The 24,790-nt window shown below is 44.6% G+C and overlaps 1 protein-coding gene across 4 annotated transcripts in view; it reads left to right on the forward strand.

The window, feature by feature from the left end:
* The window catches only part of RAD50 (RAD50 double strand break repair protein), a 253,493-nt gene that overhangs the window by 23,936 nt on the left and 204,767 nt on the right, over window positions 1-24,790 (forward strand). For all 4 annotated transcript variants that reach the window (XR_011646535.1, XM_058278397.2, XM_058278414.2 and 1 more), the window contains exon 2: window positions 18,939-18,993. The gene's annotated coding sequence lies outside the window, so the exon portion shown is untranslated. The remainder of the gene's footprint in view (window positions 1-18,938; window positions 18,994-24,790) is intronic.

Genomic DNA, 24,790 nt, shown 5'->3' on the forward strand with positions numbered 1-24,790 from the left:
ATCAGGTCACTGCAGGCCAACTGCATCCTCCACTGGAGGCCCCAGCTCCTGTCTGGCGCTAGTTCAGACAACTACCTTTTCTGGGTTCCCTTGACAACTCTTCCCTTCCTTCATGCCTTCAGGCCAGGGGTGGTACCAGCTCCCCACTAATACCTAGCCCCAAGGTGTTTTCATTATCCCTTGTGGATTTCTCTAAACCCTTCCCATACCTTTATAAATAGCCCCAGCTTGAGGGTGCCATTTCTTTCCTACAGGAACCTGTTGATAGAATAACCTTATGAGGTGAGCACGATAGTATCCCATTTTAAGACAGGGAACATGAGGCTCAGAGAACGTCAATAACTTGTCCAAGGGCACACGGCTGGTAAATGGCAGAGCTAGGACTCAAATCCAGGTGTTTCTGATCCAAAGCATGTGCATGTTTAGTTATATTATATTGCTTCCCATGCACTAAAGACTCCTTCCCCCAGATTCCACTAATTATCTATTTACTGTTGTATTTTTCTCAACCCACAACTATTTAAAAAGAACAAAAGTTAGAAGTGAGTGCTAAAGGCAGGCCTTCATGTAAATAGTAACAAGCGAAGGGTAATAGACTATGATAGAGAAAAGGCATAAAATGACTATTAAAGAGAAGCGGACTTGGCCCAGTGGTTAGGGCGTCCGTCTACCACATGGGAGTTTTGCAATTCAAACCCTGGGCCTCCTTGACCCGTGTGGAGCTGGCCCATGCGCAGTGCTGATGCACGCAAGGAGTGCCCTGCCATGCAGGGGTGTCTCCCGCGTAGGGGAGCTTGAGGAGTGCCGTGCCACGCAGGCCTGTCCCCCGCATGGGGGAGCCCCACACGCAAGGAGTGCACCCTGTAAGGAGAGCCGCCCAGCGTGAAAGAAATTACGGCCTGCCCAGGAATGGTGCTGCACACACGGAGAGCTGACGCAGCAAGATGACGTAACAAAAGGAGACAGATTCCCGTGCCACTGACAACAACAGAAGCGGACAAAAGAACATGCAGCAAATGGACAGAGAAAACAGACAACCGGGGTTGGGGGGTGGGGAGCGGGAAAGGGGAGAGAAATAATAATATAAATCTTTAAAAAAAAAAAAAAAAGACTATTAAAAATAGCCCTAAGAATTTAAGAAGACTTCAGAGTGCACAATTCCCGTCCTTCTGTGCATGCCTCTGTGCATTTGGAAAGGTGCCACGTTGGCAGACACAGAGGCGGGTCATAATCCTGTAGATAGATCCTGAAGTAAAGTTATGAATTTGCCCAAAGAGCAACTTGGGGTTGCCTAACGCTGCCCCCTGCTTCCAGTGGTCCTTATTTTAGTGGCCAGTTCTCATGCTTAGTTTGTGACACGCAAGCACAGGGCAGAGGTTCTTTTTTTAGATCTGAAACTGCTGATTCAGTTTGCATGAGGATATTACTTTTTTAAGGAACTTTCAAAAACACCTAAAATTTAATTGTAGTTTAGTTAGAGAATTCCTGAGTGTAGAATTTTCTCCACTTCTCAGCATTTACAGAATCTGACATCACTTTGGGGCTGGAGGGAGGCACTAGGGAGAATGCCAGGAAGTCTGCCCTTGGGCCTCAGGACTGCTCAGTGGCCAGAAGCACTTTTTGCCCTTGAACTCTCTTTGTGGGTGGCTATATCAAGGTCATTATTAAAACAGACTGCTCCTGATTGTCCTCTTGATGGCTTGGTTGGCCAGCCCTTCAAGATCTTAGCTAGAGAAGACTAGGAAAATCCTCCTTTATTAGTAAGATTGACTCTTCAAAAATCTTTTATAATTCTGTTTCTTTTGATAATTCTGTTTATGTTAGAAAGTGCAAGTTGCTTTCCAGTTGGCATTCTTAGTAAGAAACCTAATTTTTAGCTGAGTTCTTTGCCACCCAGCTAAAAGACTGTGTTTCCCATGCTCCTTTGAAGCTAGGTATGGCCTTGTGACTGAATTCTGGCCAATGAGATATGAGCCACAGTGGGACTTCCAAGAAGTTCCTTAAAGGGAAGGGGTTGTGCCCTTTACCCACCCACCCTTTCTCCATGAGCATTCACTCCCATTTTCCCCCAATCTCCTCCCACACTTTCTCACTGTATCTATAGATATGCCCTTTTTTAAAATTCTTGGTATGTGGTTTTTACATATTAAGGATATGTCGTTGTTGAGAATATTCCCTCCAGTTTATGCTTGTTCTTCATGAATTTTGTTTTTTAAAGCATAGGTGTTTACTTTTAATGTAGTTAGGATTTCTGGACTTTTAAAATGGTATTTGCTCTTTTATTTTACAGTCCTTCTCCAGTCAGAGCAGATACTTAATATTTTTTCTAGCTTTTTATGATTTCACTCTTCACATTTAGCACTTCAATCCACTGGTGAGTGCTGTTTGTGAGTTTTTAATCTTTTATAGGTCATGAGTTTCTGGCCCCAATTACTCTCCTGAGCTCTAGAATAGGAGCCAGAGTCACCTTTTCACACCACCTGGCCTGGACTGAGCCTCCGGAAGGCTCAGCACAGGACCCCTCTTCCTCCTAGGTCACCCTCTCTTCCGTGGGTCAGCTACCTGCTGCCTAGAATAGCACTCTTGGCCCAATCTGGGACTTCTGCCTTCACCACCCTGTGTTCAGGTTATTCAAGCTCCCTCTCGTATGTGTTGATCTAGGCCAGGCCTTTTGAGAACCCTTCCACCTATCCCGGTAGTTTTTTATTTCTTCTCTGGAAAGGTAATATGAAGAATTTCTATACATTTTTCCAAGTAGACATGAAACTTTTTAAATTAAAATTTTGTTTTGTGATATGATAAATGAATCATGCTCATCATTTTAAAAAAATTGAAAATGCATAAAAGCACCAAACAAACTTAAATGAACCCAGAATCTCTCTACCACCACTACTACTTTCTAAAAGCACATAAAGTAAAAATTGAAAGTTGTACCACCACCAAGAAGTAATCTTTGTCAATATTTGGTGTATTCTTTATCAAACAATTGTAAATCTTTATAGATACATATATACGCAGTTTTCTTTCATGAAGATGTGATCATGTTACATACTTTGCTTAGCAAGTTCCTTTTTACAAATAGTAATGTATTGTATACATCTTTCTAAAACAGTACATAGAGACCTACTTTATTCTTTCTAATGACCGCATAGTATATATTACACTGCATGGATGTGCCATTATTTAATCACCTCCCCTACAGGTGAATATGAAGTTTTACAATGTCACACTAATATATATAAGGCTATTGTAATCACTCTCATCCTTATACTTTTATATTTTTGTTCCAGTGTTTCTGTAAGATGGATTTGTAAATTGGGATTGTTGAGTTAAAGGGTACATGTACAGTACATTATAGATGCTGCCAGTAACCCCTTAACAAAAAACCCTGTACCGATAGCTGCGTTCTTTTAAATGGTCCTTTCACCAACCATTCTCTCTCCCCAGTTCATTCCTTATGCTGCTGCTAGAATTACTTTTACAAAAGTTAGATTTGATCATGGCTGCCCCTGTGTAAAAGACTTTACTAGTTTCTCATTACTGACAAGATAGTCCAAACATCTTAGCATTCATCCAGGATCCTTCTCAGTTTTGGTCCCCTAGCAGAAGTGGAAATGCAGGAGATTTAATGGGGGAAAAGATAAAGGAAATGCCAGGAAAAGATAAAGGAGAGAGGGAGCAGGAATAGGAGGGACGGGAAGCGGGCTTGGCTCAGTGGTTAGGGCGTCCATCTACCACATGGGAGGTCCACGGTTCAAACCCCAGGCCTCCTTGACCTGTGTGGAGCTGGCCCATGCGCAGTGCTGATGCGCGCAAGGAGTGGCCTGCCACGCAGGGGTGTCCCCTGCATGGGGGAGCAGGGGTGTCCCCCGCATAGGGGAGCCCCACGCAAGGACTGCGCCCTGTGGAGAGAGCTGCCCAGCGCGAAAGAAGGTGCAGCCTGCCTAAGAATGGCGCTGCCCACACGGAGAGCTGACACAACAAGATGATGCAACAAAAAGAAACAGATTCCCGTGGCACTGACAACAACGGAAGCAGACAGAGAGGAAGGCGCAGCGAATGGACACAGAGAAAAAACAACTGGGGTGGGGGGAGGGGGAAAGGGAGAGAAATAAATAAATCTTTAAAAAAAAAAAAAAAGGAATAGGTAGGAAGAGCCTTCACCCTACAGTGGAGGTCTAAGTGCTGTGAAAGGAGAGTCGGACGGAAGGACTGGGTAGGGAGGTCCTCCTGATCATGTCTGTCAGCCAGCCCAGCGGGGAGCTCCGTCACAGAGCCTGCCCATTAGAAAAGACCTGCACTGGCCAGGAAAAGGCAGGCCCTGACACCTCTGCCATGTCCTGACCTTGGCTGGGAGCTGCCTGAGAGGTACCATGGCCTCGACTTGAATAGTGTGGCAGGTCCTGAAGCTGCAGGCTGTCTGCTCTCTGCATCCTGGCAGCAGGTTCTCTGAATGGTACATGTCCAAGGCGCCCATAAACCCCAGCCTGCCTTTTGGCCATATCTCCTCTTCCCCTCCTCCTTAGTCTCCAAGCTCTGGTCCCACTGGCCTGACTACTTGCCATACCGCACATGACTGTCCATACCCCTCAACCCCAACCTTTGCTCACTTGTTATTTCTGCCTGGAATGCCACTCCTTCCCAGACCCTCCTGACAAAATCCCCATACGTTTTCAAGGCCCAACTTAAGTGTCATCTCCACTGGGTCACTTACCTGATGCTGCCAGACAGAATTCATTGCCCTTTGCTCCTATGGTGCTTTTTGTAGATTAGAGCTTCCCAGGTTGGAGTATTCTCAGCTGGTATTTCCTCAAATTTTGGTCCCCACAAGCCTCTAAACATGGCACAATGTAGACACTCAGTAAATGATGGCTGAGCTGTTTCCCTGCTCCTCTCAAAGCTCCTTGAAGTTTCAGGATTCTAATTCCTGGCATGGTGCCAAGCACAGTTAGTGGTCAATAAACTTTTGTTCAGTTGCCTAGGACCTCACTTGGGCAGGGTGGAGTGAGGGGGAGGGTGCTAGGGGAAGGGTGTTAACTTTAACTGGGCCCACCCATTGAAGAACTCAGTCTAGGGCCAAGTCAGTTTTAAGACCAGAACATCTTCCTCTATTCACATTTTCCTCCATGATTTGGAAAAGATCCCAGAGGTTTTTTTTTGCTGTTCTTTGTTTTAATAATCATTTTATTGTCTCTGGTCAACAGATGGGAACTTTCAAGGGGACTTCCCTTTTTCAACCACATTTTTATGAGTTAGGATTTTGCATACCTTCATCTCTCCTTCTCCTTCTAGGTGTGCAAAGAGCCATTATGATCCCTGGTATATAGTTCTCCAGGTCAGATGAGTGAATGTTTTCTGATTGGAGGTTCATGGGGTCGGGGGAGTTGGAGAGATGGAGATGTTTTTCCTCTTCCTCTTTCCCACGCCCGCCAGTTAGAGAACTTCCCTGGGAGGGGACCTGTGGGAAGTGGTCCAGGGTTTCTGGGGTGGGCAGAGTAGAAAATGCCATCAGGGCTTGGTGGTGATGAGGGTAGACAGGGAGACTGCTGGCCCAGACTTCCTTGGCCCTCCCTTGTCTGCTGTCCCTCAGTGGAAGGAGGCTAGGGCTGGAGTGGCCACACCCGCTCTCCTCCCCTCAGCCCTTCCAAGCTGTTGGGCCCTCAGTGGGAAACCCCAGGGTTTCCCTGTCAAGGCGTGAGGGCCATGTGCCTCTGTTAAGGTGTTCAGCGCAGGGCTAGCAGGGAGGTGCTGGACTGAGGTCTTGGCTGTGGCTGCTGGTTTGGTAGCGGTTAGGAGTTCTTCGAGGCACATATGAGGAAGTCTCTTTGCCAGAAGTTCTTATCTATCTCTGAATCCACGGATCTGGCTTCAGGGGCTGTGAACTCCCACCATCCTCCAAGTGCTATGAAATTGTGCATTTGATGGAGGCATAGTTTTCATCAGATTCTTTTTCACCAAAAATATATATATAATCTAAACCAAAAATTCAGTGATCCAAGCCAAAGAACAGGCTTTATAATGAGGAAGAGGATATTTTCCTACAAAAGCAGGATTCTTGTTGGATTGCCAGTGCTGAGTAATGGAGACCCACAGTGATTCTAGAAAGAAGCCCAGATCTCATCATCACCCCTGCTAACCCACCAGGAGGTTTGCATTGCCCCTGTAGTCTGGTTTGTGGTTTAGAGGCTGCATGGATTTTGCTGGTACAGATCCAGAGATTTAAACCCCAGGGAACTGACCCAAGTAGTTTGAGCCTTGCCTCCAGGGAGGACAATCCAGAGACGGAGCAGATGGCCCCAGGTGTCAGGGTGGTGGTAGAGGGCAACGTTGACCCCCGTGGACCTGGAGTAACAGTCAGAGTAGAGTATTCCTAGGATTTCGGATGAATTCCAGCCTGGTCATTGTAAAAACCCCTATTTCAAACCTGAGTTCTGGGCAGATTCTGGTCTCCATTTCAGGGAGACAGTTCTGCTGTTCCCAAAAGCTGTTGGGGGGTGTGTGGTACACAGCAGGGGACAACAGAAGGAAAGAAAACCAGAAAAGGGACAAAGCGAATGAAAAGAAAGTTCTCAGATTAGAGTGAAATACTGAGCTCAGTTATGCAAGCACAGAATTGTAACGTGACAGCCTCTCTGATTTTCTTTCTTAAGTCCTGGCCACAATTATAAATAGGAACCATATCTGTTGAGACTTCCCAAGGATTACATAAACAGTTTGGATGATTATAAATTTTTAAACAACAGTTTCTGAAAACACTAAAAAAAATCCCACTTATTTAACAGCCCGATGCCTGAGTCCCTGAGAGGCCCTGCAGGATCACTTCCTCCTGATTCTGCAGCGGGGGCTGGGCCCTGGCATGAGGAAGCTGGAGAAAGACTGGAGGAAGAGCCCAGCTGTGCGGGGAGAGGGAGGGGGCGCAGTGGGAGGGGGCGGAGGCCCCAGATGGCTCCCAAGCGCGGCATCTTGTCACCAGAGAGAACAGGGGCTGGGGCTGAAGCAGACACAGGTCCTCTGGGGACCTGGCCCTTTTGGGACAGAGCGTGGGCTCCAGGCATGACAGTCTGATAGGGTGGTAGAAACAGAGTTTCTGGGCCTTTTAGTCATGTTGGGAATTTCCGCTTCTCTCTTAAGGCCTTAGCAGCCTCGGTGGCCTTGAGGATTTCGCAGACCTGAGGGGCTGAGGTTCATCCCAGCGATACCTCTCTTTTGATCGATCCATCTGTCTCTTTGTCCCCCCTCCAGTGGACTCTGAAAAGCCATCTAGAGCAGAAAAACGGATGTTATGCACTCATGGACGTGGCTTAAAGGATGGCAAAAGGCCCTCCCACTTAAATGTCTTCTTCTTATCAGGTTTCAACTGTTCCTCAATTTTATTGTTAGAAATGCAGTTTTAGTTAAGCATTCCCCTTCCCCAGATGTCTCTTTGAGAATGCCCTTAGCTCATTAGCGTAAACTAACTTGTCAAACAGATGTACTTCTATTTGAAGAGAACCTGGTCCAGTGGTCCAGTCTTTTTGAGGTCACATACCCCTTCCAGAATCTAATGGAATATATGGACCCTTTCCCTAGGAAAATAGACAAACATTCAGAATTCTGCATACCATTTTGGAATTTCCATGGTCCTGCTGATCCTACCCTGGAGTTCTGAGTTCTTATGAGAGGGTAGTAAATGGGAAAGGGTGGTCATGAAGGCCAGGGAACTGGACCGTAAAGAGCCTGGGTGCTACCAGGGATCACTTGGTGATTTTACCCCAGACCAGTAACATAAAAATATCAGGCACTACCTTGCCCTAAAGAGAAAGGTGTGCTTCCATTAGCAGCAACACACAGCTGTTCGTGTTGTGTTCAAACACTAATTTTGGGGTTCCATGTATAGAAAGTCTGCATATCTAGCCATGTCCCTCAGCCTGTACTTCATCAACTTGGACTTCTGCGCCATGTCTCTGAGATCCCAAGATCTTGTGCAGTGTATCTCCATGCAGCTGGATGGAGAGAAAACCACCCCTGGGACCCTGGGGCTGGCTTTCTGTAGTAGGAATAGTGGCTTGTGTCCTAATGGTGAGTTGGGGTCCTCTTGGCAAGGTGCCAGAGGGGGCCCTCCTATCACCACCTCCCTACAGGAAAGTTGGCAGCGTGGTCTTTCAGACTGCAAACTCATAGCCTTGAGTCCAAGATCTCTTTTATTTTCGTTGGGGAAGTTAGTTTTACGAGACAGTTTGTGATTCCCAGGGTAGTGTTCTGTTCAAAGGGGGGAAACATGGGGAAAGTTTTTGGATCTAGACTTCATCCAAAAGCATCACAGGGGATTTTGGAAGTGTTGCAGCATAGTGAAACGAACATAGTGATTGTAGTCCAGCTCTATTATGTGAAGTTCCTCCGTCTGTGTGGTGACTCAGGGAGGGGAGAATTTCCCCTGGCAGAGCCAGCTGGACCAGTGTCTGCAATGCTCTGGCTATTGGCAGGCTCTGGCACAGAGGAGCAGGGCCTGGCCTAGGAGGTATCTGCAGGGTCTGGGGGCTGGACCTAGTTTTAACACATGAAAAGGAGTGGTCATTCTGCTGAGCCAGTCAGCCAGGGTGCCCTGCCCTCCCCTCCCCAATGCCTGGTACAGCCTCTGGTCCAAACTGGCATCAGTAGATGCTTACTGAACTAGCTCAGCTCCCTTCTAGATCATATCAAGGAACAAGGCCCAAGCTTTGCACAGCACACGCAAGTGAACACGCCCTTGTGACCAGATGCATCCCTTCTTTCTCACTCCCCAAGATCCTACCACGTCACTGCTTTGCAGTTAACTTACAGAAAAATTCACCAGATTTAAGTGTACAATTCAGTGAGTTTTGGCAAACGTATATCCCTCCACAGCCATGAAATATTCCCTTAAACCCTTTACAGTCCATCTCCTCTTCCCTGCTCAGCCCCAGGCAATCACTAATCTGCTTTCTGTCAATATAGTTTTACCTCTTCTAGAATTTATATAAATGGAATCATATAGTATGTGCTCTCTTATGTCTGGCTTCTTTCATTTAGCAAAATGCTTTTGAAATTCACCCATGTTCGTGGTGTATCCACAATATTCCATTGGATGGATGCACCATAATATGTTGATTCAGTCACCAATTCATGAGCATTTGGATTGTTTTCAGTTTGGGGCAATTAAGAATGATGCCGCTATAAATAGTCAGGTACAAGTCTGTATGTGGACATACATTTTCATTTTTCTTGTGTAACTGTCTAGGAGTGGAATTGCTGGGTCATATGGTAAGAATAGGTTATAACTATATAAGAAGCTGCACACTGTTTTCCAAGTGACCGCCCTTTACTTCTTTAACCAAGACATTCTAAGCAAACCCAGGATCACCAAAGTTCCTGGCAGAAGATCTGAAATAGTGACAGTATCCAAGAAAACATCACCTTTTCCTTCTGGAAACACAGCTGCTGGCTGGGCACTGTGCTGGCTGCCTCAAAGAGGACACTGCCCAGCCCAGGCTCCTCCCCTCACTCCGGAGGCTCCCTCATCTCTGGGTCTGGAATGTCTGCATGTTGCTGAATCTAGCCCACAAATCAAGCTTTCTGTGCTTGGAGCAAGAGCTGGAGGACTGGTAAACCTCCTGGATCAGCCCTGTGGGGTCAATGCCACCTGCTTTGCCAGGCCTGCTTGGTTTGCTGGTAAGTACATATTAAGTGCTTGCCCTGTTCAGGGACCTGGACTGGGCACTGAGGAAGATAAATGCATAGTCCAGCTGATTACCAAGTTCTCTCTTGCGGGGTTTCTACAGCAGCTTCCTAACATTGTCTCCCTGCCTCCATTCTTGCCTTCTCAAGTCCATCTTCCCACTCCTGCAAAGAGAACTTTCTACAGCTGAGTCTGATCCTATCAACCCCCTACCTAGAATCCACACATGGTGCCCCTCCTGCTTCAGGATGAAGGTCCCTCTTGGCCTGGCTGGAGAGGCCCTTTCTGGAATAAGCTTTGCCTTCTCTCCTGCCCTCCACCCATGATTCCCCTGGCTCTGGTTGTGGTGAACTCTGACAGCTCTTCAGGCCATTACTTTAGACCTTTTGCACATGCTGTACCCTTGGTCTGTTTGCCCTCCTCTCCCTCCAAATATGGTTTTGTATTCATTCTCAACATAATTATTAAACTATCATATGCAAAAATTATAAACCTAATGTTTATATATAACCTAATGTTTAGGATTATAAACCTAAATGTTAAGGATAAAACAATAAAGCTAGAAGTAAGTATCAGAGAATATGTCCATGATATCATGTTAAGGAAGATTTGTTAAACAGGACACAAAAAGTACTAACCATTAAAGAAACAATCAGTTAATTAGATTGTCGTGAACTTTTTTTCATCAAAAGATAGCATTAAATGAGTGAAAAGGCAAGGCACAGACTGGAAGAAGATATTTTCAATAGCATATCTAACAGAAGACTTGTATCCAGAATGTACAAAAGAAAAAGAGAGACAACACAATTTTAAAGAAATAGAAGTATTGAACAGGAACATCTTAAAACTGGATATTTAAATTACCATTTAGCAAATTGAAATCTACAAGATACCACTATACACACACCAAAAGGACTAAAGTTTAAAAGATTGATAATACTGAATGTTGGCAAAGATGTGAAGCAACTGGAGCTCTCAAACATAGCAGGTAGGAGTGTGAATTGGTATAATCACTTTCAAGAACTGACAGTATCTACTAAAACTAAGATTATACTCCTATAAACCAGTGATTCCATTTCTAGGTATTTACCTAAGAGGAATGAATGTATCTGTCCACCAAAAGTCGTAAACAAGAGTGTTTTCAGAATCTTTATTCACAGGAGTCTCCAAACTGGAAATAACCCAAATGTCTATCAACAGTAGAATGGAAGGATGAACTATCCCTACACATAAAACCAAAGATAAATCTCACAATAATGTAGAGCGACAGAAGCCAGACATAAAAATAAAGACATACTGTATGATTCTATTTATGTGGAGTTTTAAAACAGGTAAAATTAATCTAAGGTGATAGAAGTCAGAACAGTCATTCCATTTGGGAAGGTACTGACAGGGAGGGATGTGAGGCTACTCAGAGCATTGCCACTCCTTACTCCCTTGCCATTCCCCTCACTTACTCCTTGAGGACAAGACCATATCTTGTCTCTCCGAAACCCCAGCACCTAGCACCCTTCCTGCCTTGTAGAGCAGACCCTCAGCAGATGTTTGTTGAAAGAGTAAGAGTAGCCTTTACTCCCAAGGACATTCTCAAAGTGGCATTTCTGTGTGTGTGTTGGAGCAGAACCAGCCTGGATATGTAGTTAACATATGCTCAAAGTTAGAAATAAGTGCTGGAAAGAGAAGCAGTAAAGCCTTTCACCAAAATAGGGAGAGGGTCGGGTCGTATGGGGCTTGTGGCTTACGGGAGGAAGCAGTCACAGGTGCTCAGCGAACCCAGAGAGCTTTCTGAAACAGGTGGTAATGAACTGAACTTTGAAAGGTAGTTGATATTTCAACTGGCAGAAAAGGCTTGGCAAGGGCAGCTGAGGCATGCATAAGCCAGTGGTTGCATAAGCCAGTGGTTCTCAAAGTTTAGCACTCATCACAATCACCTGGAGGGCTTGTTAAAACAAGACCCCACCCTAGAGCTTCCAATTCAGCAGGTCGGGGGGAGGGCCTGAAAGTGTGCATTTCTAGCAAGTCCCAGGTACTGCAGCTGCTGGCGGGAGGGGTTTGAGAACCCCCAGTTTAGGGAGCTGCTTCTCATCTCAGCCAGTGTTTGGGATGTGAAGTGCAATAATGGGAGGAGACCTGGAGGTAGAGCAGGCAGGCACTGGAGGCCTTTGGTTACTGTCTGAGGAGTTGGGAGCTAACTCTGTAAACTTAATTCAGGGCCACTTGGATGGACGTAGTGTAATGACCTGGTGTCTGGAGATGTCCCCCTCCAGGGTCTGGGGTACCCTGAGCCTGAAGCTTATAGCTATACACACACTCAGGTGATAAATACACACTGAGTCTGGCCTCATAGAGCTGAGTCCTGCTCTACTCCTGCACAGAACATCTACCAAGGAAAGCACTGTTTACACTGATGGAAAGACAGGGATTGAAGAAAGACATTGGTTTAAATATATGATATCAGGATTATTCATAGTCATGTAATAAATGTCTGTTATAGGGTGGAGGTGGAAAGAGAATCAGCCCATCTGACCATTCAGGCAAAAGCAGCAGTTTTAGTCCCCAAAATTGAGATAATTGCTCTCTTTCTTTCTTGTGGTCTAGATAGAGCCTTCCCAGATTCCTCAGGGGTGAGGATATTCTACCACATACCCGGCCTAGTTCTGTCCCTAGGGAAGCAGCTAGAGCTGCAGTTTCTCCCAAATGTCCTCTCTTTGTCTCTAAGAAAGGAGAGAATTAATCTCCTGGGTGGGGTTTGAGGAGGAAGGCTCCCTCTTAGAATGCCTGAGGTGAATGGTTCTTGCTCCTCTCCAGGGCCACCCTGTTCATGACATGCCTGGCTAGGTGTCAGCTGTGACCAACAGGACTGGCCCTTTTCCTGGTGACCCAGACACGCAGAGCAGGTGCCCTCTGTCAGCCTGTGTACTGGCTTCCAGTTTTCCCTCTGATAAGCTATACTTGTTGAGTACCAACTCTCTCCAGAGTAATCCTCTGGATGTGGTCAAGACACAGAGATAATCAGCCATGGGCCTGCCCTCCAGAAACATTGTAATGGTGGGTAGGGGAGACAGAGGCCATCTTGGTCATTGGAACCCTCCTTCCTGGTACATTGTTTCCTTTATCCACATCCCTGGCTTAGGTGGTGTCTCTCCTACCACTCCCAAATACTGGAGGCCTGGCGCTCTCATTCACTCAGCTTTCAGCACACCAGGTCCCAGGGGTGTCCTGGGGTTATGGAGATGAATAGACCAAGATACTTGTGGCCTGGTAGAGAGCGCTTCTCGCCTCTCTGCTGGAAGTAGACCCGCTCCTGAGCAGGGTCTACTGAGGCTGTGACCATCAACTGAGGAAACCCAAAACCTCTTGCCTGTCTACCCCAGCCCTCCACCCGCTTTGTGTCAGGCTGTACCAGACCAGCTAAACCATAGGCCTCTGGGGTTGCAGCTGCTGCATGAAGATGGGATGGGGCTCAGGTGAGGGTCAGTGCCCAGCTGACTCCCCAAGGACCTTCTTCCTGCCCTGTTCCTTCTGTCTACCTCATTCCCTCCGGGACATGGGAATTGGCTCTCTTCCTCCTCACCTCACTTCCCCCCACCCACGCACCCCAACTCACCTTTGGAAGAGAACCATCTAGAAAAGAGCACAGGCACAGGAATCAGAACCAGCTTTAGACCTTGCCCTGCAGGACCCTCATTGTGTGACTTGGGCAAGGCACCTTACCTTTCTGAGCCTGAGGGTCCTCGTTTATAGACTAGATGTAACTCTCTTTTTTACTTCATAGTGTTCTTTTTTGTCCTTAAACTGCGCTGAAGCTTAATCAGGAGTTGGATAAGTTTATACACAATGAGATGTGTACTACACCAGAAGTGTGTTTGGAGTGTGGTAGTTAGCAGAGTGGAGGCAAATTCTGTCTAAAAGGGGGAAACTTCAGATCCCCCTGCCCATGCCATGGGGTGTGGGACATGATGGAAGCAATCCAGAGGGACTTTGGAGTCTAGTGATTGTTGAATACCAGATGCTCTGTGTTAAGTATTTTACCCATGTTTTTTATTTAGTCCTCACAACAATCCTGGGAGATAGTGTCTTAGTTTCCTTGGCTGCTCAAGCAAATACCATGCAATGGGCTGCCTTAAACCATGGGAATTTAATGACTCACCATTTTGAGGTTAGGAAAAAGTCCAAATCAAGGCACCTTCAAGGCACCATCAAAGCAGTGCTTTCTCCCTGAAGACTGGTGTTCTGGAACTGACTACTGGCATCCTTGATCCTTGGCTCCTCTGTCACATGGCAATGCATATGGCAGCTTCTCCTGATCTCTCCATTCTCTTCCAGATTCCGTTGAATTTCAGCTTCTTGCTTCCCATGGCTTTCTCTCTTCATCCCTGAGTTTCATTTCACTTATAAAGGACTCTAGTAATAGGACTAAGACCCATCCTGAATGAGGTAGGCCACACCTTAACTGAAGTAACCTCATAATAAGGTTATACTTCCAATAAGTTCATACCCACAGGAATGGATTAAGTTTAAGAACATGTTTTTCTGGAGTACATGTAACTCCAAACCATCACAGGTAGGTATCATCCTCATTTTAAATATGAGCAAACTGAGACTCAGAAATGATCATGTATTGTCCTGTCTAATATATGTTGAGCACCTGCTGTGTGCTAAGCACTGCAGATGTAACAGTAAACAAAATAGATGTAAATCCCTTCTGCCTGGCACTTGAATTCACAGGCAAAATCAATTGCCCAAGGTGACAAGGCTGGAGTGTGTCAAAGCCATCATCCAAACTCAGATCTGATGGGCTCTGGAGCATGTGCTTTTCTTACCTCAGCCCAGGACTCACTATCCCCTCAGGACGCCCCTCTCTTGGGGGACATAGATGTCCCTGCCAGCCTCTGTGGGGAATTTGAGGGTTCAGGAGCAAAGCTGGGTTGGAGATAGGAGAGTAGATGCTATTTCTGTTGAACCCTCTGTTTCCTGAGCATCCCCTGGGCAGCCCTGCCCAAAGAGAGCTGAATGCCTAACCACTCTGATATTTGCCCCAGAAATGGAGGGAGGGGCTTCTCCAAGGAGATTGCAAGGGAGGATGAGGGTACTCTCTGTTCTGGGTTCAGAAAGTATCACCTTCTTCCTGACTGAGTTAGTGAATCCCCTTGTACGTCACTGGGCTTAGAGTTTTCCTACTGCTCAGGCCCTCAAGAGGGGAAATCTCAAGACCAGGGTAAGTCAGAGAATTAAACCAGCCTCTGGCATCTGAGTGAATGCCAAGGAGCTCTGGCTGTTTGGGTTCCTGGCCTAGCTCCCGCCCTTCCACTGCTCTCGGCCTAGACTGCCTCTTGCAGCCCTGAGATCTGGGGCACTGCTGCTGGGCAGTGACATTATCTCTTATGCCAAGGAAACAGATCTGCATAACTCAAGCACCCCCATCCTCAAACAAAGATACAGGATTAGTCATTATTCATTATAACATTTACTCACAGTAGCAATCACTGGGAACCATTTAAATGGCCAGTGTCTAAGGATTAAATAAAATATGGGAAAAGTATGCATTAATGGAGTTCTATGCAGCTATTAAAAATCATCATGTAGATGAGAATTAAATGACATGAGAAGAATACTTTACAATAGATTAAGTGAAAATTCAGATCACAAAACAGAATGTGCAATATGATCTCAGTTTTTAAAAATACATTTGTAGACGCATAGAAAAATGTCTAGAAAGATGCATAACATGTTAATGTTAGTTATCTCTGGGTTGTAGGTTTTTATTTTCTTCTTTGTACTTTTCAGTATTTTTCAATATTGAAAATGTATGACTTTTATAATTATGGAGGGAAAAAATCCTACAGTACATATTAGAGAGCGAGAGAGAGTATCTCCTTTTGGCTGTGTACTTAGATAACCCTGGCTAGGATGGGCCCTAGCCTTATCCTAGGAATGCAGATACCGATAGCATAGAGGGATAGAAACCCACTTTAGGGGAGTTAGCCAGGCATGGTCCTCCACGTTTCTTAAAGAGGCTCTCGCAACACTATGGCTGAAGGAGGACCCTCCTGCATTCTCTCTTTCTTTCATCCCATTTTGTGTCGTCATAGCACTTGATCCACCTGAAATCGCCCCACCTGCCTGTCTGTTCACTTGGATATTATTTGTTTCCCTCTCTAGAAGGTAAACTCCATGAAAGCAGGTACCTGTGTGTCTTGCTTCACTGCTGACTTCCCATCGGGAGAAGGAGCCCATGTTAGATCTCCTAAGGAACCAAGGGCTTGCTCAGTAGCTCCAAGCTCTGGACATTATCCTAGGGCTACATGTGTTAGTGAGAAAATCTGATTAAGTTCATGGGAATCTAGAAATAGGCACATAGCCAGCTCATAGGACCAGTAACAGATGAAGTTCAGCAATTTAGGAGGAACTGGCCCAGCTTTAGTAACAACAGCTGCCATTTATAGGTGTCTTGAAAGTGCCAGCTTTGTGCTTTACATTTTGTAAATAAGGAAACTGAGGTCGAACCAATTTATCTTACAATAAATTGCTTCCAGCCTTCCTGCTGCTACCAGCCAACTCATGAGTCCTGAGACTCATAACTTCGGCTCCACTCTTTTGAACCTGTTCCAGCCAAGTTCTCATCCCAGCCATTCCATTGAATCTGACTCCGAGATGCTAAATTCAGTTAATTCTTTGTCCTCATATTACTTTACCTGTCACAGTGGATTGCTCCATCCGCTTCCTGGTTTCCCTCTATCACGTTTGCTAGTCCTTCTCAGTCTCCTTTGCTGAATGAATGAATGGGGCTTGGTCCTTGCACAGCTTCTCTATCGACATCCACCCCCTTGGTGATTCCATCCTATGTCACAGATTTAAAGAGCTACATGCTGAGCACTCCCAGATATTCATTTCCAGCCTGGACCTCCGCCCTGAACTCCACACCTCATATATCTGCCTCCCAATAGGCCTCTCCACTTGATTGTCTAAAATATCTCTGATGTGTAATATGGGAAAAACTGAATTCCCTATCATTCCCCCAAACATGCTTCATCTGTAGGCTTCCACAACTCAGAGAATGGCAGTTCCATCTTTCTAGTTGCTCAGGCTAAAAATGTCAGAGTCATTCCTGACTCTCCTTTTTCACGTCTCACTTCCAACCCATCAGCAATTCCTGTTGGCTCTATTTTTAAAATATATTTCGAGTCTGACCACATCTTATCCACACAACCACTTTAGTCTAAGCCATCATCGTCTCCTGCCTGGATCTCTGCACCAGCCTCCCAATGGGTCTCCCTACTCCCACCCTTGCTGCCCAGTTTATTCTCAACACAGCCCCCAGCACACCCCCAGTAATGAGAGTCACATCATGTCACTTCTCTGTGTGGCTCCCATCTCAGAGCCAAAGCCCAGGTTCATACAGGCTTCCTTTAATCCCTGCACGCTGTGAGCCTCTCACTGCCTCCCTGACCTCACTTACTCCCTCGCTGATCTTTAACAAGCCAGGCAGGCTCTTACCTCTAGGCCTTTGCACTTACTGTTACCTCCACTGGGAAGTTTTTACCCATTAATTCTCAGGGTTCACATTCCCACTTCTTTTAGGTCTTTGCTCACAATCCACCTTCTCGAAGGAAAAATAGAAATAAAGGATAGATTAAATGTCCTGTTATTTGGAAAAGAGCAGCAAAAAAGTAAAAGCTTGATAAATACTCTGTGGGACCAACGTTTTGCCTTAAAACATCAACAGCATCACTAAGGAAACGAACCCCTGAAATACTGTCCAGGTTTCTGGTTTGTAGTAGACCTGCATATTCAATCAGGGAGCCAACCTGAGCAAATATAATAGATTTTTCTACCTAGTTTTAGGGAGGGATTTTTTTTTTTTTTCAGATTTTTATTTTTTTATTTATTTCTCTCCCTCCCCCCCAGTAGTCTGCTCTCTTTGTCCATTCCCTGTGTGATCTTCTGTGACCACTTCTATCCTTATCAGCAGCACCAGGAATCTGTGTTTCTTTTTGTTGCATCATCTTGTTGTGTCAGCTCTCCGTGTGTGCGGTGCCATTCTTGGGCAGGCTGCGCTTCCTTTGGCGCTGGGCGGCACTCCTTACGGGGAGCACTCCTTGTGCGTGGGGCTCCCCTACGCGGGGGACACCCCTGCGTGGCAGGGCACTCCTTGTGCGCGTCAGCACTGCACATGGGCCAGCTCCACACGGGTCAAGGAGGCCCGGGGTTTGAACCGCGGACCTCCCATGTGGTAGGTGGACGCCCTATCCTTGGGCCAAGTCCGCTTCCCTAGGGAGGGATTTTTGTTCTGTTTCTTATAGCATAGACTAATGGTATATCAAATGCAGTCTTGTTCATGATGGCATGAGTGAATATATATCTAAGCTACTGGAATATAGCTAACAATAACACTTTTTATGGTGTTTTTATGAGTTTTCACCAAGAGTGAAAATACTTATCAAAACTTTGGGAGAGGATGCATCAGAAACTGGAAGTTTAAACTAGAAATTTAAACTGGAATTATTTTAAACTGGAAGTTTCTAAATGATTTCTACCAATGACTTTACAATATCTTTGTTACAACATTGTATGTGCTTATTAATATGTTTCTTTGTCACCGTAACCACATGTGAATAGTCTACTGATTTAAATCCAAAAAGGAAAGACCTAAAGGAAAGATTATCAAATATATTGGGGGAAAAAAATCACCTTCTCAGGTCCTAGCCTCCCCTGGCCACCCTATTTAGAATATCAGCACTCCTTCCCAACTCCTGCCCCAGCATGCCTTATACCCTCTCCTGGTTTATTTTTCCTCCATAACACTTGTCACTTCTGGCGACTAAATCTTTTATTTATTTATTTATTTATTTATTTATTTATTTATTTATTGTGTTGGTTGTTGGTCTCCCCCAGTGGACTGCAAACCCCATGAGATCATGGTTTTGTGTCTGTTGTTCACAGATAGTGCCCTAAGACAGTGCCTAGGATTCAATAAATATTTGAGGAATAGCTATATGAATTTAAAACCATGAATGAAAGGGTCACTCGCTGTGCCTTGAGACAAGGCTGAAGGCATTAATGAGCTGAGCGAGAAAGCACCCTCCAAGTGGAGAATGCCCTTGCAGGGACCCCAGCTGTCCTGGGTCTGCTCGGCCGGCGTGCAGACAACTCCGACCTCACCACAGATGAGCTCTTGTCAGTCACCTCCCACGTGGGCTGTCTTTGCTCAAAGGCCAATTCTCAGTGCTCTACCCCAGTCATAGCCTTTTCTTTTTTTCTCCAGGTGCCACAGCGTTTACAGGCTGTCACTCAGGCTGGTGGAGGGGAAAAACGTGAAGGTAAGAGAACAATAAGACCAAGTCTAGTTAGGGACTTCCCAACTTTAAAGGAAGTATTCAAGGAAGACCAAGGCGTTGCAAATATTAGCAGGTGAATAAAGTAAAGCTCCAGGAGACTTGAGTTGACTTCCTGGATAGAGTGGATCATCAAAGATGGCTCTGAGGTCTTTAGACCTGGGAAGACAGGGCTTTCCTCGGGAAAACATGGCAACCTCTCTATCATCAGTCAGTTGTGGCTCTGCCGCTGCCCTGTCTTCCTTTTCTCCCTCCAGACCTCTCCACTTGCTTGCTCTCTCTGAAGTTCAGCCCAGGCTGTGACAGGGCATCTAGGGCTTTCTAGCAATTCTGGTTTGGTTCTAGTTCTGAAGGGATATACTAGGGACCTTCCAGCATAGAATTTATCTGATTCTTATGTTAAATCTCAGTTTAAATTTTAGAATGTGAAAATACTCAGTGAACAGTGGGTGTGGAGAAATGTGTACCATCTTCTACCACTGGTGTGATTGTCTCACCTTTGACCCAGCACTTCCACCTTCCAGCATTTATCCTAGAAAAAAAAAATCACATTTGTGCAATGGTGTTTGTACAAAGATATTTGTAGCTGTACTGTTTATGATAGGAAAAAAGGAAATATCTGAAAGCCCAACAAAAAGGAATTGCTTATTTACCATTTGACACATCCATATGTTAGGATGTCATGCAGGATGGGGATGTAGGTATATAGTTATTGACAAGAGAGATGTTTGAATATATTGTTAAGTAAAAAAAGAAAAATAGAAAAAACTTATAAAATATGTAGGGATAGTGGCTTTGGATTCAGCCTGGAGAGTTGAAATCCAGATTAGTACCTTATCCAACAAGGGATTTGGGGCAAGTAATGTGCTCTCCCTAAGCCTCTGTTTCCTGCCTATAATGGGGATAATTAAACTTACCTTGCAGAGTTGTGACGGTTTAGTGAGATAACACATCTGAAGGCCTGGCAGGGCGGGACCTGGCAGGGGGTGAGTGCCCAGGAGATGGGTGCCCAGATGAGATGTGGACCTATAGTGTTTTTAGAATTTAGAACTGTGAATAAGTCTAGAAATATTCCAGAAGTTCATAGACCAGTAGTGGCTTTCTTTGGGTGGTGTAATCATAGGTGATTTTTAGTGTTTCCTAATTCTTCTCCAAGGAATACATATTTCTTATGTAATGATGGAGTCATGAAAAAAATAAGCAATAATTGAAAAGTTAAAAAAAAAAAAACACCTATTAGATCACAGTGTAAGCCAAAGGGCAACACAGACTGAGCAGTCCCCAGAGCAGAGCCCTGGTGAACTGAGGTAGAGGCGGGGAGGAGAGATAATTGGAAGGGGCAGTGGGTGGGAAGAAAAGAAAGAAGGGGACTTCAGGCCTGAGGGCTGGTGCTCGGGAAGATGCACCTCAGAGGTAAGGCTTGAGTTCCAACAGGTGTATTCCACCAGCCCACCCTGTTGTCTCTCCCCAGGAAGCACCTGGTGGAAGCCTTGGTGTCCCAAAGCTCATCTGTCCCAGCTTCAGTGGGGGTGGAGCAGGAGTTCTTAACCTTTTTTGTTCCACAGATCCCTTTGCCAGTCAGGTGAAAACCACGGAACCCTTACTAAGTCCACACTATATGATATATTTAATAAATATATCACACTGCACCAACACATCCCCACAAGAATAATGTTTTTGTGAATTTAAATTCCAGCTCACAGACCCATTATTAAGAGCCCCTGCTTTAGAGGCAGCTTTTTGCAACCCTTTTAGCAGTGCCTATTTCTGTTTATATTGTAATTTCTGGACTTAACAATTTTAGATATCTGTTGATTTCTTGTTACAGTAAATGAAAACTGAACTTTCCTACAAAACACCACCACTTCTCCTCCCTCATAATCCCAGTAAGACTGTAACATGATTTTTTATTAACTCAGTAGAGAATATAAACATGTTATTCTTTGTTGAGCTAAGTAGTGTGTTATGGTTACATTTCCTTTTTGTACTACTTTTTTCTTTTCCTGAGATTAGTAATTGTTATTTTTAAATTTGCTTCTTTATCTTTGAATCTAGTCATAATTTTTTCATCTGATCTGGCTAGCACATTCATTTTTCAGATAGGTCAAAATGTCATAATCTATCACCTCTGTAATTTTTTCTTAGAGACCTTCCTCTTGAGCCCTCTATCTTTCTGCTTTATTCAGGTATGTTTTTTCTCTAGACACCTGCCATTTTGTGATATCCCTGACTAATCTCCTGTGTTAGATCATCCCTTTTCTGAGTTCATGTCTTCCTCTTTCTCTGATTATTCTTTTGTTTGGGGGAAGCTTCCTAAGAAAGTGTGCCTGGGAGGTAGGTTGTTTAAAATCTTCCATGTCCAAAAAATATCTTTATTCTACCTCATTATGTGATTGATAGTTGATCTAGCTATAGAATTATAGGCTTAAAATTATTATTTTTCAGAATATTTTAGGCATTGTTCCACTGTCTTCTGTTTTCCAGTATTGCCTTTGAAAACCCCAACACTTTCTAATACCTCTTCTTTTCTCTGATTTTTTATTATCTAAAAGATTTTAGACTTTTCTCTTTTTGTTTCCAGTCTTCTGAAATTCCACAAGGAGTACAAAGATGTGCCTGATAGGTGTATTTTATATCCTGTTTTTTATTGTACGGGGTACTAAGTGAGCTCTTTAAATCTGAGACTCATATCCTTGAATTGTGGGAAAGTTTCTTATATTATTTCTTTGATAATTTTCTCCCTTCTATTTTTAATATTAGATGTTATGTCTAGCCTTCTTATTTTCTGATATTTTCTCTCCTACTTTTCATCTCTTTGCCTTATTGATCTGCTTTCTTGGGAAATTTTCCTTGGCTTTATCTTCTAACCCTTTTAATCATTTTTTTTTAATTTGGGCTTTCATATTTTTAATATTCAAGTATGCATTCTTATGCTCTGATTTGTCCTTTTTTGTAACATCACATTCTTGTTTTATGGATATACTATCTCCTCCTTATCTCTCTAAGGGTATACTTATTTTTTTGTTTTGTTTTGTTTTAATGTTCTTTTTTCTCTATATTGTCATTGTTCCCTCCTGGTTTCTTTTTGTTTGGTTTCTCTCTCTTTTTCATGTTGTAGGCTTTCTTCAAATGCCAAATGCCTTCTCTGTCTATTGATATTTATGAATGAGGCGATAAAAAGCTGTACTAAACTCTGTATGCTAGGAGAGAATTTACTAACTTGAGGTTTCACTATAGGAGTGCAAGCTAGTTTTATGGTCAATAAACCTCTGAATGTCAGAATCTTTTCTCTAGAGCAAGGTTTCTCAACCTTGGCTTTGTTGACATCTTGGACGAGATAATTCCTTGTTGGAAGTGGGGAGGGAGGGGGAGGTAGGCACTGTCCTGTGCATTGTAGAATGTTTAGCAGCATCCCTGACCTCTGCCTATTAGATGCCAATAGCACACATCCTCCTGAATTGTGATAACCAAAAATGTCCATAAACATGGCCAAATGTCCCCTGAGGCACAAAACCGTCCCCCTTGAAAACCACTGCTCTAGAGATATTTAGCTTCTCAAGAAAAGCATTCCAATTTTTGTTCTAGTTATCTATTGCTACATAACAAAACACCCCAAAACTTAGTAGCATAAAACAGCAACCTTTTATTATGCTGTTATTCAGAAATTCAGAAAGAGCACAGCTCTTCTCTGCTCCACCAAGTCTAGGGCCTCTTTGGGGATTTCTGGAATGATTGAGGGTGGCTTGAATAGCTGGGAGCCAGAGCAGCTAGGGCTGAAGGTCGCACTTCCAAGATGGTTTCTCACTTAGCAGGATGGCTGGAGGGCTGGGACTGTTGACTGGGAAGATAGACATGGCCCCTAGCACAACCATCCCAAAGGTAGTTGGACCTCTTACATGGTAGCTCAGGGCTCCAGTGTGAATATTCCAGCCAGAAGGTAGAAACTGCATGGCCTTTGATGGCCTGGCCTTGGAAGTCACATGGCGTCACTTCCATGTTTGAAACCTACCACAGTTCTGTATGGGGTAATGTATTCATGGGCAGCAGGGAGGAGGAAGGAACATCACATTCCATTGTTCAGTCTTCAGACTTAATTTCACCCTCCTGTTTTCATACTTGTATTCATCCACCTGCCTGTATCTCTCCTGTTCCCTATCTCCAGTCTCTTACTATGTGGTGCAGAGCGTGGAGATGGATTTCAGCCAATTTCCTTGGCGCCTTACTTCCATCATCCACAATAACTGGTCTCCCCCAATACCTGAGCTCCTCCAGGGTTTGGGGATGGGAGGGCATCTTGCCACCTGTCAGTATAGCTTCCCCATATTGGTTATCACTCCTCCATCTGCTTTCAGTCTTCAGGAGTTTGCTGCCGTCTCTCGCCCACTGATGCCTCCTTGCCCTTTCTCTTTGTTCTTAAGGGTTTATACCATTGGATTTCTTGACTGGCATTTTAGTGGAGCTTCAGGAGAGAAAGAGGATTGGGCCATGTGAATAATGCAACATGTTTAACTGGAAGCCCTGTTGTACCTCTCTGGGTTGTGTTATAACCTCCCCTGTGCTATTAAAGCCCTGTTACAGTAGTGCAGTGACTACATTTAACCTGTTGATAACTCAGGGTCATCTTTATGCACATACACATGTACCCCAGAATTATTAAGACAAGTAGAGCTACTCGCCCTTCCTCTATGGAGACCCAGGTCACTATGCTCAAATTCTTTAAAACATTTTTTTATGGCATCTGGCTGCCTCGTGTCACATTTATTTGTGGTGAGGGTGCTGCACTAAAGCACATTAACATCCAATCTCTTCTCTTTTTTGCCTTTTTTTTTTTTTGTCATTGAAGGCGTTTTAAAAAATTTCCTTCATTTTTTTTTCCAATCTCATTTACTCTTTTTAAATGGCAAAGCCAGATGATTGTACAAGATATTCTTTGCTTCACCTTCCCTTGTTGGTTTCCCTTAAGTCTGCCCACCCCTCTGTGAACAGTCCGGGAAACTCTCCTCGGGTACCTGCAGGGTATGCATCTGTTTCCGGCTGGGGCTTTGACTGATACGGAAACCTTTTCTGATTTGCATCTAAAACAAGAATAAATAGTTCCTGAGTGAGCCCTGAGAGATTCTTCTAGGGGCCATGTGTATGAGCGTTGTGGCATCTCCAGGATACTCAGGGGCTTTTTTTTTGTTCACTTTCTAATTTTTAACTGTAATACAGGTAATAGAGCACTCTGGATTAGTGATTTCTCCATAAGAGGAAATATTACTTATTGGTGTGTTTTGAGAAGCAGGTAAATAAAGGGAAACCAGGAGAAAGAATTTATGATTACATTCAGAAAGTATATGACACATTGGGAAATAGCAACAATTTCAGAAAAGGATTAAATACCGACCTGGATTACAGATCCTTGCTGGGTAAAGTAAATGTTTGGGGGACATCCGGGACATATCTGGGTGGGATTCCCCAGATCAGGTATTAGGAGTCCCTCAGGTTGGGCCTCCCAGGTTTTTGTGTTTCTAGGTTGATAGCTTCTTTGATGTTTTTCCTCTTTGGAGAATCAAGTAATTGTCTGTCCACTGCTATGAGGATGAACTAGAGCCCAGAGAGGTCCTTGGGGCTTGGTCTACAATCACACAGCCCACCTCCCACGGGGTCACACAGCACACACATGCACACCCCACAAGGAGCAGCCCCACAGAGAGCCCAGCTCTGCAGATGCCCACCTCTAAGCTCAGCCTGCACCTCTTTCCTACTGGCACTCTCTGGATTCTTTTGTCTGCTCACTCAT

The sequence above is a fragment of the Dasypus novemcinctus genome, chromosome 2, assembly GCF_030445035.2.
Source record: "Dasypus novemcinctus isolate mDasNov1 chromosome 2, mDasNov1.1.hap2, whole genome shotgun sequence".
Lineage (NCBI taxonomy): Eukaryota > Metazoa > Chordata > Mammalia > Cingulata > Dasypodidae > Dasypus > Dasypus novemcinctus.